Below are 16995 nucleotides of genomic sequence, written 5' to 3' on the forward strand. Positions count from 1 at the left end.
AAGACAGGCGTTAACTCTCACGGTGCCGGGATTTGCGCAGAGATCGGGCGAGGAGGGAAGAGCGGGTCTGATATTTTACATGACAGAACGAGAATTCATTCTCTTTCCCCCAAATTCTCGGCTCTACCGAGTGGAAAATCCTCGGCCGCGGTGCCCCGCGCGGTCGCCAGGGGGCGCTGCGGGCCCGCTGGGGGGCGCCTGCCCGCCTCTGCGGGACCGGGGGGGCGGGAAAGGGGGGCGGGGACCGGGTTCCTCCATCCCATGACGCTGCCTGACGTGGCACTGGGTAGAATCATGAGGTCACGCAATCCTCTGTGCTGGGAAAGACCTTCAAGACCATCGAGTCCAGCCCTCAACGCAGACCCGCTAGCTCCACGGCGTTCCTCATTGCCACATCCACATTCTTAATTCCCTCCAGGGATGGAGGCGCCGCCGCTTTGCTGGGCAGCCTCTGCCAGGCCTTTGTCTTTCCATGTGCCTTTTCCGTGAAGGAGTATTTCCTAATATCCCATCTAAACCTCCCCTGGCACTACTTGAGGCCATTTCCTTTTATCATGGAATCATTAGGTTGGAAGGGACCTTAGAGATTGTCTTGTTCCACCCCTTCTGCCATGGGCAGGGACATCCCACTGGATCAGAGGGCTCAAACCCCATCCAGTGTGGTGGCCTTGAACACTTCTAGGGATGGGGCAGCTGCAACTTCTCTGGGCAACATGGGCCAGCGCCTCACCACCCTCATTGTGAAGAAATTCTTCCCTATGTCTAGTCTAAATCTGCCCTTCTACAGTTTATACCCATTCCCCCTTGTCCTGTCCCCACAGGCCTTTGTGAACAGTCCCTCCCCAGCTTTCTTGTAGCCCCTTCAGGTACTGGAAGGTCGCTATAAGGTCTCCTTGGAGCCTTCTCTTCTCCAGGCTGAACAACCCAAACTCTCAGCCTGTCCTTGTAGGGAAGGTGCTCCAGCCCTCGGATCATCTTTGTAGCCTCCTCTGGACCCATTCCAACAGCTCCATCTCCTTCTTATGTTGCGGATTCCAGAACTGGGCGCAGTACTCCAGATGAGGTCTCACAAGAGAGGAACAGAGGGGCAGAATCCCCTTCCTCGCCCTGCTGGCCACGCTTCTTTGGATGCAGCCCAGGATATGGTTGGCCTTCTGGGCTGTGAGATCACATTGCTGGCTCATGTCGAGCTTCTCATATCCTACTACTTTTTTCCTGGGAGAAGAGACTGGCACCTACCTCGCTCCTACGTCCTTTCAGGCAGTTGCAGAGAGCAATGAGGTCTTCCCTCAGCCTCCTCTTCTCTGCACTGAGCAGTCCCTCAGCCGCTCCCCATAGACTGGTTTTCCAGACACCAAATGATGAGGCATTGCTTGCTGGGGTTAGACAAGGGTAGGAATGAAGCGATGCTATGCAATCAGAAGAAGTCGAAGTAAATATTAAGCATTACATCTTCCACCTGGCAGTGGACTGTAGGGCTTTGTTACAAGATATTCAAGTAGTTGACCCGGTGCTACCACGACTAGAAGATATGGTCCCCTTGCTGCCATCCTCCAAGGTGTCTGCTACGAGAGCAGGAATAGCCAGCAAGGGAGACCATACCCTGGAAACAAGCCTGTCCTCCAAATTGTGACCCGAAATGGACAACTTACTTAATTTTTAGGCTGCTTTGGGAACGCAAAATATAATGAAGGCTGCCATACAGTTGTCTTATCCTGCTGGGTTTCAATAGCGTGTGAGTGAAGAGGGATTTCTCAGAGAACTTCAAAAATCATATCAAAATACGATTCAAGGCTTGAGAAATGAACTTGGAACCTACTTGGAGCATTTTAGTCATCTACGATATGAACAATGGAAAAGAAGTCTTTAAAGAGATGATTTGTGCGAGTGCGTGCCTGTCCCTGGAAGTTCATCTGCAATTCAAGGAGCCCAAGGTCCCAACAAACCAGACAACCACTCTTTTCCAGCTTTTCCAGGATTCAGCCTCAGCTGAAATCACTTGTTACTGATGCCAGGGCTCTAATTCTGAAGCTTTGCTGGCTGCCTTGGCCAGGGCCTCAGACAATAGCATCTGAGAAGTTCAGTATCTCAGTTAAAAGAACACATTAAAATAAATAAGATAAGGTAGCCTGACCTCGAGTTCCTAATGCAGCCCAGCTGGATAACTACAGCGAGTCCCGAGTTCCCAGAAGTGATAGCACAGATCGGCAAAGGAAGTGGAGCAATTCTGTTCAAAACACTTCACTGACAGATCTTCACCAGCCAGCCTGGCAGAGGGGTCTGGCAGCGCGTTTTGTGCTCACAACCATAGCAAACAATCAATGGAAAGCTTAACTTCCTGGACCTGTGCTGAATACCAAGTTAGTACAAGAGTACCTCATTATTATTCTACTTTTTACAAGGAAGCTGTGGGCAGAGGAAATGTGACTCACTGCAAACACGGGATAAAAAGGCACTGTGCAATCGAACAAACAAAGCACTTGCTAGTGAGCTCCGCTGAGCGCCACTGTCACATTCCTGTTGAGTCTCAGGACGTTTCAGGATCCGCTCCAAAAGTTCTTCGTTATTCATATGACTAAAAATAGGTCTTGACGGCTGAATTGCAATGGCCAGCCAAAGCACAGAGTAGCCATGTACCAGCGGTACACTGGTCATGAAGCTTTGGACTGTTCCGAAAGGACAAGGTAGGTGAGAAGTTTGCAGTGAAGTTGAACCAAATGTTGACAGCATCGGTTTTCATCCTCTGACATAATGTCTCTCCTTTCCAGCCTGTGATTTGTCAGTAATAATATTGCACCTAAACAAACACAAAAGCCAGGGGCTAGAAAACACTCACCCTGGGGAGGTTAAAACAAAGAGATGAATCCCACAGATACTTTTCTCTGTCATTAACATCTCTTTCAGAGCCTGATCACCTTCTGAAGGCTCTTTGGAACAAAGGGCCATCTTTTTTTCTTATTAGAATCATAGAATGGTTTGGGTTGGAATGGACCTTAAAGATCATGTAGTTCCAACTCCCTTGTGAAGGGCAGGGACACCTCTCACTGGATCATGTGTTCTCATGACTGGGCGTCCTGTCTTTCGTCCGCTCTTCTCCCCAGTCCTCTACGTTACATCACAACTTAACAAGTGCCAATTTTAAAAACCTGTGGAGGAATACAGAAGTAGAATAATGTCATTCTGTCACAGGAGTGAGTGAGTGAATGATGCTGAGATATGGAGGAGGAGAGAACTGCAGAGCAGGATCTTTCAGCCCAGTCGCACAGAACGTCATGCACTGAATACCAGTGGTCCTGGGTGTGCTGATACCAGCACATTACCCTGGTTTGTATGCCTCCAGACTAGTTTTGAGTTTCCACATGTGGGATCAGGTCTCCTGTTAATCTTTTGTGAGAGTGTGTCCTTCTCACTGCATGAACACAAGTAGGAAAAAGCTTTATCATCCATTTAACTTTGTATGAAAAGCTACAATGCTTTCAATTAAATGGTGTTGTAAAGGCAAACACCACAATTCTCCTTATGCATTTCTTCTTTTATTCTCCTTTTTTTCTCTTAAATAGAAATAACAACCAGAAGCATCATTAAAAACACTTAGATCCTGCCCTCATCCCGAGTTAGAATGGCACTCCTGATGGTTGCTTTATCTCCCATCTCCAGCTCCTACTTTCCAGAGTTGTGTGATTTACAATGTTTGTACTTACTCAGGAAGGTCATCGCAAAGTTAAAAGTTGATAAATTCAGACAAATATCAGCCAAACAAGCTTGCTTGCAGCCACTTACCCATGCTGTTCTTGTGTTTGGAGAGATGCTTTGGGGCTCCGAAGCTAATGCCAGCACTTTGCAGGAAGGAACAACTTTGTCCAAATCCCAGAATTGTTCCTCTCCTCCTCTCTTCAACCCACCCTGGAGCTAAAATGGGCTTCTGGTGAGGGAGCAACCCCAGAGGTTTTCATGCTGTCTGAGATAAAGCTGCTGAGAGCCACCTGTATGTTCCCTAAACACACAAAAACCCTTCCTGGGGCTCAGCAGGCTGAGCTGTGCACACAGCTGGGTAACACACAGCATCCTTACTGTCAAGGTGAGGGACAAGGGTTCAGATGGCAAATTAGGGCTCACCACTTTAAAGAATCAGGACTGTTTTTAAAGTATATACGTGTGTTTAGGTTACAAAATGCTGCTAGATGAGGGAGCTGCCACAGGAGATTTGAGATGCTGTTGAATAACATGATAAAAGGAATTGGGAGTCATTCAAGACCAGGATGCTGCCATGTGTGCTTGTGTGTTAGTGTGCTGGTGGGCCATCCCTCCAGGTGTTGGCTCTGTGTGTCCTCAAGTAAGCTGCAGCTCATCACCTCATCACCCAGGGCTCAGTTCTAAGAGCCCACTGCCTGCAGCTCCTCTGGCTCCAGCTCCTCAGCATCCCAGCAGATGTTTGGATCCATCGCAGCCAGCACCTGGAGAAAGGTGAGCTCATTGAGACCAAGAGGCTTAGTTTGGTTTTCTTTGTATCTCTTTCCCAATTTCCTGAGCTGGTCTCCTGCCCTGCAAGAGGACAGGTAATTGGAAAACTTAGATTAATCCATATTCCTTTGTCCCTAGTTGTCATGATGTTTATCAAAGGGTGTTTTGGGGAAGCATCCCTAATACAGAGATAGCCAGGCACTTTGATGTATAAGTCCAGACACAACTGGGTAACAGAAAGTCAAGGGCTGTTTGCTTTCCCCCGTGTCTCAGCGAACAGATTTCAGATGTGTTCTGCGGACCTCTTCTTGGTGTTGAGGGGGGGCCTTTGGCTTCTTGCCGTCTCTGCTGAGAAGAGCTCGCTTCCTCCCTGGGGCCAAATGCTGGTTCTGAAAGCTGTGGTGATGATTTTGCTTCAATTGTTCCTCTGGGGCACTTCAGTCTTGCCCCAGAATATCTGTGTTCTCCTGTAAGACTTTTTTCAGTCTCTATCATAGCCTTTGCTGTTTTGGATCCTTACTGTGAACTCTGTCACCTTTATGGTTAAATGTGGTTTTGCCTTTCTGTATGTTGCTGGAGCTGGCTGGGCTTTGTGGCACCACTCCTGAGGCAAGGTACCTAGCAATGTGGGCTCTGTGGCATCTTCAGCCTAGGGAACCCCTGCGATGTGCTGTTATCCCTGGTAGTTGGTGCGTGTGTGCATAAATGTCAATCCAGTTTGCTTTGTGATCCAAGATTCTTAAATTAGCTAAATCATCTTGCTCTTCCCTATGATAACAAATCTCTGTCTATTAAAACAATTTTTGTCCTCATTGCCATGGTATCTTTGTGTCTGCCTGAAGACAAATGCCTCTGGTGTCCCTTTGGCCTCTCCTCTAAGGTTCTGGCACAGCTTACCCGCCAATGCTGGATGCTTTAAAATCTGGCATTTAAGATGCAAAAAGCTCTATTTTTGTTCCCTATATGAAAAGTTTAACTTTTCTTTTCAACTTTTTTTTTTTTTTTTTTTTTTTTAATTTAAAACTTCGGCATGTGTGTTTAGAGAAAGCAGAAATCGCTTCAAATCCCATCCAGGAAAGCTTTTGTCTTTTCTTCTGAAGACATGCATGGTTTCCTCAAGCAGCGGCTTCTGCTGTTTCTACAAATATTGAGTGAGAAATGTAACCTTCTGCCTCTGGGTAAAGAAAAATTCTAACTGTAGCATTTTTTGTGAATTATTTACCTGCCAAACCTACAACAACAACAACAGAAACAAGCTTGCAAAGGTGCTGTTTTTGAAGGGAGACACTTGTGTCCCTGTTGGTGGACTCTGTCAGTGGAGTGTAAGAACTTCCCAGGGCTCAAGTGGGAAGGGATGGCAGAGAGCTGTCAATGTAAGGGGCACTTGGGGATCCTTGGCCGTGTCCTGCTGGGCTTGCAAAGCTCCACCAGCGCTTTCCATGCAGTGCAGACCTTGGGTGCTTGGTATGGAACTGGCCTCACTGACGTGCTGGATGTGGCACTGCACCCTGCCGCTAGCCGGTGCCTCTGCAAATGCCTCCGCACAGTGATGCAGGATGCATCCTTGCTGCCTGTGGACCTGGGGATACCACCATCATTCATTAGAGGTGCAGATCACGATCCCTAACCACTGCATGGGGCTTCTGCTGGAGGCTTTTTGCCAGTTCCCCCAAATCCCTGGGATAATTCAGAGATGCAGTAAGTTAAGAAAGGAGATGAAAGGAATAAAAACCGAGTATGTGAGGCAAGCATGACAGCCGTCAGTCACACTAAGCTTTCAGAGTGTTCTACAAAAAAGATTGGTTTCCCAGGAGACATAGCTGGCAAAAGGAGCTGCTAATTGCCATAGAAAACCCTTTTTTCTTAGGTTAAAATACGAATTATGGCTATCAATCTTAAAGTAAAAAAATTCTTGGGTGAAAAATATTTTCCAGCAGCAACTTTGAAGAGAGATTCTGATTTTACAATATTTTGCTGTTGCAGACAACTTGCTGTCTGCTTGAATTTTTTTTTTATAGGGACCTTCTGCTGTTCTTGACAAAGAGCTTATTGTGCATTTCTTTCCCTGAGACACAGACATCAAAGCAGGTGAATGAACCCAAGCCATTGTTTTCCTTCCTGCCCTTGCTCCAACTGCCCGTGCACAGGCTGCCTTCCAGCTCTCTGTGGCTTCGATCCACCTGTAGGCTCACGTTGCTGGCCCCATCAATCATAGGTGAAAGGTTTCCTCATTAATTTAGCAAGTCCATGATGAAAGAAACTCTTCCCTCCACTTCAGATGGGCTTTATTCCTGCTCAGCAGTTCTTTCCCTGGAAAAGCACTTCCTCCAGGGACACCTCTGCAGTCAGGCAGGCGCTTGCCCAATCTTCCTCTGTAGCCCATACAATTTTAAAGGTGTTGGACACACTACAATTTGACTTCATTAATATTAAAGCATTCAAACTTCATTTTGATGCCTTTGCTAATGATCAGGCCAGCCTAAGAGCAGTGTGATCTGCTTTTGTTTTTCAGGGAGCATTTGGTAATAGAATGGAGGCCGCAAAAAAAGAAATATCTGGAAGTTGAAATGTAGAAGCAATGGGAAGGAAGAATTATAGGAGTGGTGCTGGTGTTTTTCTAGGCCCGGTGAAGCTGATGGGAGAATTCCCGTGGCCTTTTATTACTTGATTTCAAAGCATATGGAAACAAATTTCAATGAGGTCTGTTCAGGGCCTTAAAAATCCTTACAAAACTTTTCCTGGGGCTATAGGATCAGGGAAGAGGATTCATCTTCCCCCGTGTCATCAGGCATCAGAGGGTTCCTTTTGACCAAGGCATGCTGGAGCGATTCCCTTGGTTAGGATGCTTTGGGCCCTTTTCGGGAGAGGTGCTGCAGCAGTGTCTCACCATCACAAAAGGTTTATAGCCAGAATCCTTTCTCAGGGGTGGAACATAAGCCAAGCGAAGATTTACTGTCTCTTGTCAATGTATTTTATTGATTTGCCAGTCATTAAACTCTAGTATGAAGTTAGTAGTTTCAGGCTGCAATAAGCCATGCTGGGAGCAGTGTTGTCCTTGGAGTCCTCAAACTTCTGAGCAAATGGGAAAGTCTACAGGATCAGCCCTGACTGTGACTCTTCATTATTGCCTAGCTCCTCAAACGACCAATCTGCAAACAAGGGTCTTGGAGGAGAATGGGTTCAAGAAGTTTGGTGAGACTTCCAGGAAGGCAGAAAAAAGGGATTCTGGAAGGACAGATTTCACTTGGGAGACTTAAAAGTTTAAAATACTGCTCCAAATAAGCATATGTTTTAGCTTGTCTGAGCTGAGCCAACACTAGGGTGGCATGAAGCCTGCAAGGAATAAATAGAAATGATGCTGTGAGGATGCAATCAGCTACAACCCATCGGCATTCCTCTGCTACTGCATCATAATGGGAGCAGACCATCTGGGTAGAGTTGCTCTTGAAAGGGCCCAGCATCTGAGAGACCAGACAAAACCCAAATCCCATTGCTTCATGAGACCTTTTAAACCTGAGTCGAATCCCCCCCTGTACTCAGAATCAAATATGAAGCAACATCATTATCTAGTTCCATGGTGTCAGAGTATGGTTACCCCTCTTGAAAATGTGCAGGTATGTGTACATAAATATACAAACCTCACTCAAAGTGCAATCCTCTTCACAGATACTGACTGTGAAGGGCAGAACTCTTCTATCTTCACAGAAACTATAGGGATTGGACTGCAAATGAATTTGGCCTGAGATCCTAGGAGATTGGATCACCTCTTGGCAGTGGTTGCAGTCACCACCCTTCCATGATGCCTTGCGAGTTAGCATAAATATTCAGTGAACTGATACTTCTGAGACTTTTTCTCCGCTCAGTCTTACCCAATAGGCTCCTCACTGGTATCCCTAAGTTTACTTTAGGGATAATCACAGATTCTCTCAGTTTCTTATGAAGCCCAAGACACATGCAAGGAACTTGTTTCTCAGCAGCTTCATCTCCTGCCATGATCTGTCGAACTGATATTCCTCCTCATTGAATTGCTGCTTGAGGAGAACAAGAGGTTCAGACAGGCACAGGCAGTGGAATAAGCATGGCTTATCTGACATAGAGATTGTGTGGCAACTGGTAAAGTGCTGTCAATGAGGCAACCAGAGCCCACACTACCCAGGCTCTGAATGGCTCGTGCTTTGGTGCAGGATCTTTCCCATACCTTTTTCCTCTTTCAAAACAGGCATAGGTTTAATTATTTTCTAATATTTAGGTCTAGAAGCCTTGCAAGCAACTTCCTGTCCTTCCTAACACCTGAGGTGACTTTCCTGTAATGGCACCAACTTCCCCATAGGTCTGGTGGCCCAACATCTTTTCTGTTTCCTTCTCCCTCTTTCTTCTTCTCTCTTCTTTTGATGCTGAAAGAGTTATCCCAGGAATAAAACTGTCGGGGGAGGAGAGTACAGTGTTCCTTTGCAGTGATTAATGGGCAGCATACTTGGAGCTCATAAATGAGATGAGTCTTTAAAATAACATTCATCAAAGGCAAGAGCTTGTTCGTTGCTAATTTATGAGGGAGAGTCACCACCCTCCCGCTGTGGGCTGATAATCTGGAACTGACTCACTGACTAAAATTGTTTAAACCATCATATTCCTGAAGTATTACATTTCGGATCAAGGCTTAAAGGGGCAGGAGCGTAACTGGCTGATGCCCTCATGCATGTGTACCCATCTGTCTTGAGGGAATACTGCAGCAGCTGGAACAGTCTCCAAACGCTCTAGCCAGCGAGGGTGCCTCTCCAGTTATTCCTTACAACACCAGAAGAATGACCAGAAAAGCCTTTTTTCTTCAAATCTTACTCAGTTTTCTGCAAATTGTTCAACAAAAATTTAAAGCACTTGAAAATGACTTCCAATCTACTATGAATTATGTGTTTGGGTTTCTTGATAGCCTGGGATTGGAAGCCTGCTGCAACCTAGTTCTACTGTTATTAATGCTGTCTTAAATTTCACCTTTTCATGTGGAAAAAGCATTTCATGTCTGAAGTACTTCCCCTTGCCCTGGTTGTGGCCCTAGACATGCAGAAGTCCTGTGCAGGGGAGAAGTCTCATTAATTGTGCTTGGCCACCACCAATCAATTAACAAACATGATTTTTATGGTAGAGGATTCTTTTGGTTGTAAAGTCACATCCTGGACTTCAAGAGAACTCTTTTAGTGGATGCATTTCTTGGAAAGCTAAAGACATGCCCAAAAGATCACGGTGAATGAAGTAAAGATATAAAATCCCTTCCAAGATGTAGAAGTGAATAGGAAATTTGTATCTTGATTGTACAGGGAGGTAATTTCCCTCTCTCTCAAGTCTGCACAAATACCTGAGGCATCAGGAATGGGAAAGCGTCCCCTAAAATGCCGTGCATGCTCTGCTATGTGTTTTGCCTATATCTGAGGAGTGCAGCACCCTCTGGGTGTGCAACAAAATCCATCTTCTGCACAAAGTGGTTTTCATAGTAATTGCAATTCACCGACTGAGCTTGTCCAGCACTTCAAAAATATCTTCCCTGACACCCGCTCAAGCTGTGATGCAGGTTGTGGGAGTCCAGGCTCTGCCAGCCAAGATAAGAGTTTCCAGTACATGTAGTTTAAAAAAGAATGCCCAGTGACTGCTGAGGAGAGCAGAGCACTGGTCTTGTTCCAGTGTCCAGTACTGGCTGTGGCACGGCCCTGTAATAGCTGGGAACCAGCTCACGGTGCCAAGTGTCAGATGGGCCACTCGACAAACACACAGGCAGCTGACAAAGTGTTGCCTTCTGGGAAAGCGAAGATAGTGTCTGTGTGTGTCAGAGCCCTGATGTGACAGGGAGTGATGCTATCGCAGCACCAGCCGGTCCCACCACGTACACCAGCGGCTGGGCAACAGACAGAGCATGCGCTCACCGCAAAGGACCATGAAGGAAAGGAACACTGGCTGTAGAAACTTTGAAGACGAGTTGCTGCCAGTCTGCTAGAGAGAAGAGGAAGGGAAGGCAGACTTCCCTTATTGTTCTAATGGCTGAGCAACTGTGGTGTTTATTAAAAAGGTGGTGTGGAATAAATCAGAAGAGAAGATGTCACAAAGTGCGATGTAGGGCTCTGGCTTCCCAAAAAGGGATGCCTGGCACTGCAAGGATGCTGAGGAGAGGGACAGTTGGGAGACAAGATCAGTGAGCTCTTACTCATGTATTAATACTGGTTCTGCCACTTTGCCCTCAGCGAATAACTTAATTTCTCTGCTCTCTCCTTTCCATAAAATGAGGTTAATGATAGCAATTTCTCTGCTTACAGGAGGGCTGGCTATGAATTAACATTTGCCAAATAATATGAGACGTAAAAGACATCATATTAAATGTGGAATAAAATTGCTGCAGGGGACATGCAGTTTTAAAACTGTTGGTGTCCCGGGAGTGAAACAGCTAGGCATGATGGATCTAGAGTGAGGAATATGACCTAACCAAAAGGTTTGAGAGTTCATGCGATCTGAACTGGAATGCCTATGGCTGACACAGCCTGGAAGGTTTAAGGAACAGGGCACTGGTTTTCTGCATAGTGCAGGAAAGTGCTAATCCTGTCTCTTGAAATGGAAAAGAGACCCCAAGGTAGCAGCAAGGAGCCTACTGATGGGATTTTTGTATTCCTTTTTGCATTGGTGAGTTAACATTAAACATCAGGATTTTGAGATAAACATTCATAGCAGCAGATGAAAGCGATCTCCCTCACTTTGTGCTCTAGTCCAACATTTTTCCCTGTGCTAGACCTGTGGTGAGGAAGATAAATGAGGAATTAATATTTTTGGACTAGATTCTGTGTTGGTCAATAATGCCAAGGTAGTTCCTGAATTAGCCTGTTACTAATCTGTTTTCACCATAATTGGGAGGACGAGAAGTTCTGGCAGGCAGTACATGAGACATGGAGGAGAAAATGATTAAAACAGAGCCGAAAATATCATCATACTACAGTCGTGAGTCAGATCCTGACCTTTCAAATAAGCACCATGGGGCCTGAGCTTATGTGGATCAGATCCCAGTGATCCAGGTGAGAGTTAACAGGACAGCTCATCGAGGCTGGCTTTTTAATAGATGGGGGGGGAACTGAGAATGTCCCGAAGGGGCATCTTAAGGGCATGAGGAGCTGGGGACAGTAGTGCTGCCCTTCAGACCAATGTCTCCTGCGATCTTCCCAAGGGAAAGGATTGCCTCACGTTGTTGAGCTTCACAGTTTTCCTGTAAAGAATGTCCATCCCCTCCTTAAGATGGTTGTAAACTGTAACTTCCTCTTGGTTAGCGTTTTAAAGGCCCTTTAAGCTTATGTCAGGTCACATTCTCTCAGGACAGAGGACTATTATAAGCTCGTTTCTTATGACACACACTATTCTTTGTGAAATGATATGTGCCTGTATCGCTACCCAAGTGCACTGCAGGGGACAGGATGGCATGTATGTGGGGCTGTGCTGTACCTTCCCTGCCAGCACCATGTGGAAGCAGGTCCTGCAGCTTGGAGTGATGTGGTGAGATCTTGTCCTGGGTCTGTGAATGAGATCCCAGGCTTGTTAATCACCTGAGCTGCTGACTTTATCTCTTCTGCTACAGAGAAACTCTTATTTTCCCTCCAACATAAATATAATATACACAGTGTCCCTCATCTGGTCCCTGTGAGGTCCTGTACAGGCAGAAGAACAGCCCCCCTATGCCCTGAGCAGAGATCCGTGCACTCTCCCAAGGCCTCTTTCAGGGATGCTTTGCCATGCCTTAAACCCAGCTGCTGCTGTGAACTCTCTGAGGAACACGGGACAGCACGAAGCTCCGGCACCCAGGAGGGCACCCGGGCCCCATGGAGGAGACGTATCCCTCAGGGCTCCCAGCCCCATGGAGGCTCTGCTGGCCTCTGGGCAGCCCTGGCTCACGAAGCAGTGAAAGCTGTTGCGTCTTGCACCGAGGGCCTGGAGCTGGGAACCCTGCAGAACTTGTCTGTCCGTCACCTTGCCTTCCTGCTTCCCAGGGAGCTGGAAGAGATCTTGCTGGGCTGTGCACCCCATGCCAGCACAGCCATGCGGACGGCTGCCAGCAGGAAAGAAACACTTGTCTGTGTTCGTTTTCTGTTAATGAAAATGTCTTTTTTAAGGTCCTGGGCAGAGAAGCTGTCATGTCACATCCTGCTCTCTGTGCCTCCACAGCAGCTCCTAGCTCCAAATATACAGAGCAGAGCAGCAATGAACTCTGAAATAAATTAACTCTGCTTTCCATCCCAGCTTTGCAAGGGCAGCCCCCAGCAGGCTCCCAGCCAGGGACCGTACGTGCAGAGCGGCAGTGTGTAACAAAAGGACATGGTGGTATCTGGGCGATCCTTCGTGCTCTGCTCCCCCTGAGATGTTGCGTGTGCACCTCAGCAGAGCCTGTGGGCTCTAATTAAAAACTGCTAGATGGAAAGAATGATTAGGAATTTGCCTCAGTATCTGGCTCGCAAGTCCCGAGTCGTTCACCTTCCCTTGGCTTTGGGGGTGTTTGACCATGGATGACCATGGGCAAAACTTTCTCCCTACCAAGAACAAATTACTCAGCCAGACAAAACAAGCACAAGATATTGGTTGTGCTGATTCATAAGGAAGCAATTTCCCTTCTATTTTAACATCAGACCAGCAGAAGGCTGCAGGGTGACTTGCCAGAGGGGCACAGAAAATGAGAATCGGTGCAGATTATGCAGCATTTCCTGATTATTCCTTCACAGCCTTAAAACATGAGTAGGTTTATGCTACAAAATATGGTGTGGAATAAGGCGCTTCATCCTTGTCTTTAGTAAGCTTCAGTACCAGGAAGAGCTTAAATAAACCAGCATGGAGCTCAGCAGAGTCTAATTTACATTACTGGAAAATGGTACCTGCAGAGAAGCAAATCCCTGTGTCGCTCCCTGCACCGTCAGCTATGCTGCAATTTGTGCAGGAGCTGATAGGTATTTAATAAACCTTCCCTGCAGGCAGGATTCCTGCCACTGACTCCGATGGCTGTGGGCAAATGGGGCAGCTTTCCCAGGGCATCGCACTGCTGAGCAGCTGTTCTGGCACTTGAGCCCTGGAGGTGAGAAAGGGCCAGGGCTGTGTCCGGGCTCTGTGGAGGAAGCCCTCTTGGCTGCAGGGAGCTGGGGCTGCGGGAGGAAGAGTGACGGCTGGACTTGTGTTTCTGGGTCCCTCTGGTTCAGCATCCGCACCTTGTGAGTGGCTCTGGTCTTCACAGAGGTGCAGCCAGATTTTCATCTCTTGCATCTTGAAGCACTGAAAAATTTCAGTAGGAGTTTAGACTTCACTTTGCAGTCAAAAACCTTATTTGCTACCCAGAGAAGTGTAATTGTCTGTTCTTGTCTGCTTTCCATAGTCATGAAGTAGTTTCTCACCCTGTGAATATTTCCATGACACCCCTCCTCCATTGTTGGTGAGGCACAAGCCCACTTCTCTGAGCTTGAGGCAGAAGAGAAATCACCATAAGGGTGGTGGATCTATGGCATCTAAACAAAACAAGTCCTCAGGCTGTCTGCAGGCATTCCCAGCTGACCACAGATGACTGTTTTCACCACAGAAGGGTTTTGGAGTTCAGGTCCCCATGTCAAGTTAGGCTGGTCTGTGCCAGCTCTCCCTCCACCTCAGAAAGGCACAGCTGTGACCGGTGTCAGTGACCTGTACGCTCTCTTTTCGCTTAGATTATACCCTGGTCATTTGCACAGATAAACTGAATAGAAAGAGGAAAATTGCTCCCCAGGCTCAGCACTTGGCAATAATTTTTCTATATGAAAAGGAAATGCCTGTCTCTTCAGTTTTAAGTGTTCACGTTCTTAAGCTAACAAAGTGGTTCCCGGTATTCCTCCTCTGCAGCCACTCATTTGCCTCTGGGAAAGGCCTGGCTTCTGTGCTTGCCAAGCTCATCAGTGGAACAGAAAATGCAGAACGTTAATGTACATTTAAATCCCAGATGCTGTAGAGGCACAGAGAAAAGAAACCATGTTTGAAAAATACGTCCACCTGATCCCCAGGGCCACTTGAGTGTGAGTGCCTTGGTCTAGGGATGGAGAATAGTGGGACTGTCTCAGATGGAAATTTCCTGACTGAGGGATTACACCAGCTAGGACAAGAAAAAACTGGAAGAAAAATGGGTAGGACCTGAGTTCCAGCTTGGATAAGCCCCAAATGCACAAATTAATCCATCACCCTGTGTAATTAAGCATCACTGACATGAGCAGTGGGTTGCTAGGGTAGCTGATGAACAAACAATTCAGGCAGGCTTTCCAGAGGTGCTGCCACAGGCCTCGGCGCCGAGGAGGATGGCGTCAAGTCAACCAAAGGTTTTGGAATCCTTGCTCAGCATTTCCACCTGGGAAAAGTCCCCAGCAGTGGTGCTTGGCTCTGTGTCTCTATCTTTACCCACCGAGTAGACTCTGGCAGTGTGCAGGTCTCCTCTGACCTGGTGTTGGAGGCTTTGCAGCCTCCTGTTGCTTGTCAGGGGTGCAGGAATGTGCAGCGCAGGGTGCATATGGGACTGCAGGCAAGGAGTCCCTGCAGCCTCCTCTCCCCAAACTCTGCCTCTGTCCCTTGAAGAAACCATGCTGTAGGCAGCAGGAGAAGTGTTGGAGGTTGGTGTTGCCTCTCCTTAGCAAAACGTTACAAAAACAAGACGGGGTTACATAATTTTTTACTCTTGCATCTGGAAAGGGAGGAACCCCACAGGACCGTGATTCAGATCAGTCCCTTGAGCAAGAAAGTTGAACAGAAGCAGGAAATCAACATTCCTGAAACCTCTCCATGTACCAAAGGTACCTCTGCTTCAGACAGGGCAAACTGCCTCACATTCATCCCGACACGTTCAGAACCGCTGAGCAGAGTGCCCCTAAATCGTAAGTGGACCAGGGAGGTTCACAAATATTTTGAAGCTTCAGGCCAGAAGAACTTTCTCCACCTTGGCCGGGAATGGGGCCCAGCACCTGCAGAAATCTCACACTGGAAGGATAATAGAGGCAGCGTACTGCTCTGGCCACAAGCAGCCGCACTGGCTGCAAGGTGACCCCACTGCCAAGGGTACAGCCTGGGGAGCATTACCCACTGTCCTTGATAATAACAGGTATTTTGTCTCACTTTTGTGAGAACCTAATCACCGAGTGTAATAAAGTTGTGTGGTTTTCCCTTAAGTGGGTTTAAGCAGGGATTTGGCAGGGATTTAGGAGAAGCTGGCAAATACTTGCTGTTTCCCTGGAGGCAACAAATGCAGAGAGAGTGTATATGGGTAGATGTCCAGGGTCTCCAGGTGGGCGGCAGCACACAGAGGTGGCTTTGCTTCCTGTGGATGTGCACCCATCACAGCATGTCCAGAGCTCCCTGCAGAAGGAGGAGGCTCCAGTGGCTCTGGGAGGGTGAGGCTGGTGGTTGGAGACCAGAGAGGCATGACTCGGCAAGAGGTGGGCCACCTTCTTGTACTTCCTCTCTGCTTTTGCTTGCACTTGTTTCCCAGTCCCAGGAAATTTGTTCAAAATCCAGAGCAGCATGGGTGCAAAATCTGCCAATGGCTGCTGCTGGCCTTTTGTCTGCCCTGATCCGAGCAGCTCTGGCTGCTTCTTGTGGAGGAGAAGAGGAAGAGACTGGCCAGCGTCTGACTTAATGTCAAGTATAAGGTCTCTGGTTTCTTTTGGATACCTGATCTTTTAAGAAACAACTTACAACAGGAAAAACTGCCTTTTTGAAATTTGGTTTTATGCTTTTTTTTTTTTTTAATAGGAAACAGCATGCCAATATCTTAGTGAAGAACAACAAGAGTCCCCAACTTGGCCCTGCAATGAAATGGGTATTGATGGGTCTTAACTTTGCCCTGGGTGACTATTTCTGTTTGAGCTGTACAAAACAATGCAGGTAAAAGAGCCAAGGCTTGCACATATAATGTGTTTTGCCCAATAATTGATGATGGGGCAGCCTGCCCAGAGGATGCTGGCTGGCTGTGTTCTACAGCCGTAGGCTAAGCTGGGTGGTTTGTGTGTTTATTTCCTGCCTGGATTGCTTAGGATTCTGTACCAGTAAGGAAAGAAATGGAAAATTACTACGTTGTTTACAACTGCTACAGAAATCTAGGTCTCCGAGCAGGTCTGGAAATCTTTCTGTATTTTTTGGTGCCAGGTTTGGACTGGAGGTCACTCCCCACTGCTCTCCTTTAGTTCCTTAGAGCTGAGGTTTTGTGGCTCTGATTTTCTCAAGCACTGCATTTTGATAAGACTTTGTAGCCCCTGAACTGTTTGTTTGCTTAAAGGCCTTGAGGTGTGAAGGTGTTGCTTGCAAAACCATTTGCCTGGAGCTGTGGTACTTTTCCAGCCCAGGAAGAGCAGCCCTTCAGGAAAGTCCCAGCCCTGCTCAGCAAACCCAAGCCTGCTCACCACACCTGAAATCAATCTCTAGTGATTTCATATCAGTGAAGTCATCCCCGTCTTGCTGCAGCATTTCCCCTGAAGTGTTTCTCTGAGCCCACGGGGTGGTGTCCATGTGTCCTGTGCAGCAGATGGA

The 16995-nt window shown here is 47.2% G+C and overlaps 1 protein-coding gene across 2 annotated transcripts in view; it reads left to right on the forward strand.

The window, feature by feature from the left end:
- The first annotated feature begins 284 nt into the window (after positions 1-284).
- Positions 285-16995, forward strand: part of LOC104054339 (G-protein coupled receptor 83) — a 33922-nt gene continuing 17211 nt past the window's right edge. For both annotated transcript variants that reach the window (XM_054075273.1, XM_054075274.1), the window contains exon 1: positions 285-2684. The gene's annotated coding sequence lies outside the window, so the exon portion shown is untranslated. The remainder of the gene's footprint in view (positions 2685-16995) is intronic.

This window comes from Cuculus canorus, chromosome 10, assembly GCF_017976375.1.
Source record: "Cuculus canorus isolate bCucCan1 chromosome 10, bCucCan1.pri, whole genome shotgun sequence".
NCBI lineage: Eukaryota > Metazoa > Chordata > Aves > Cuculiformes > Cuculidae > Cuculus > Cuculus canorus.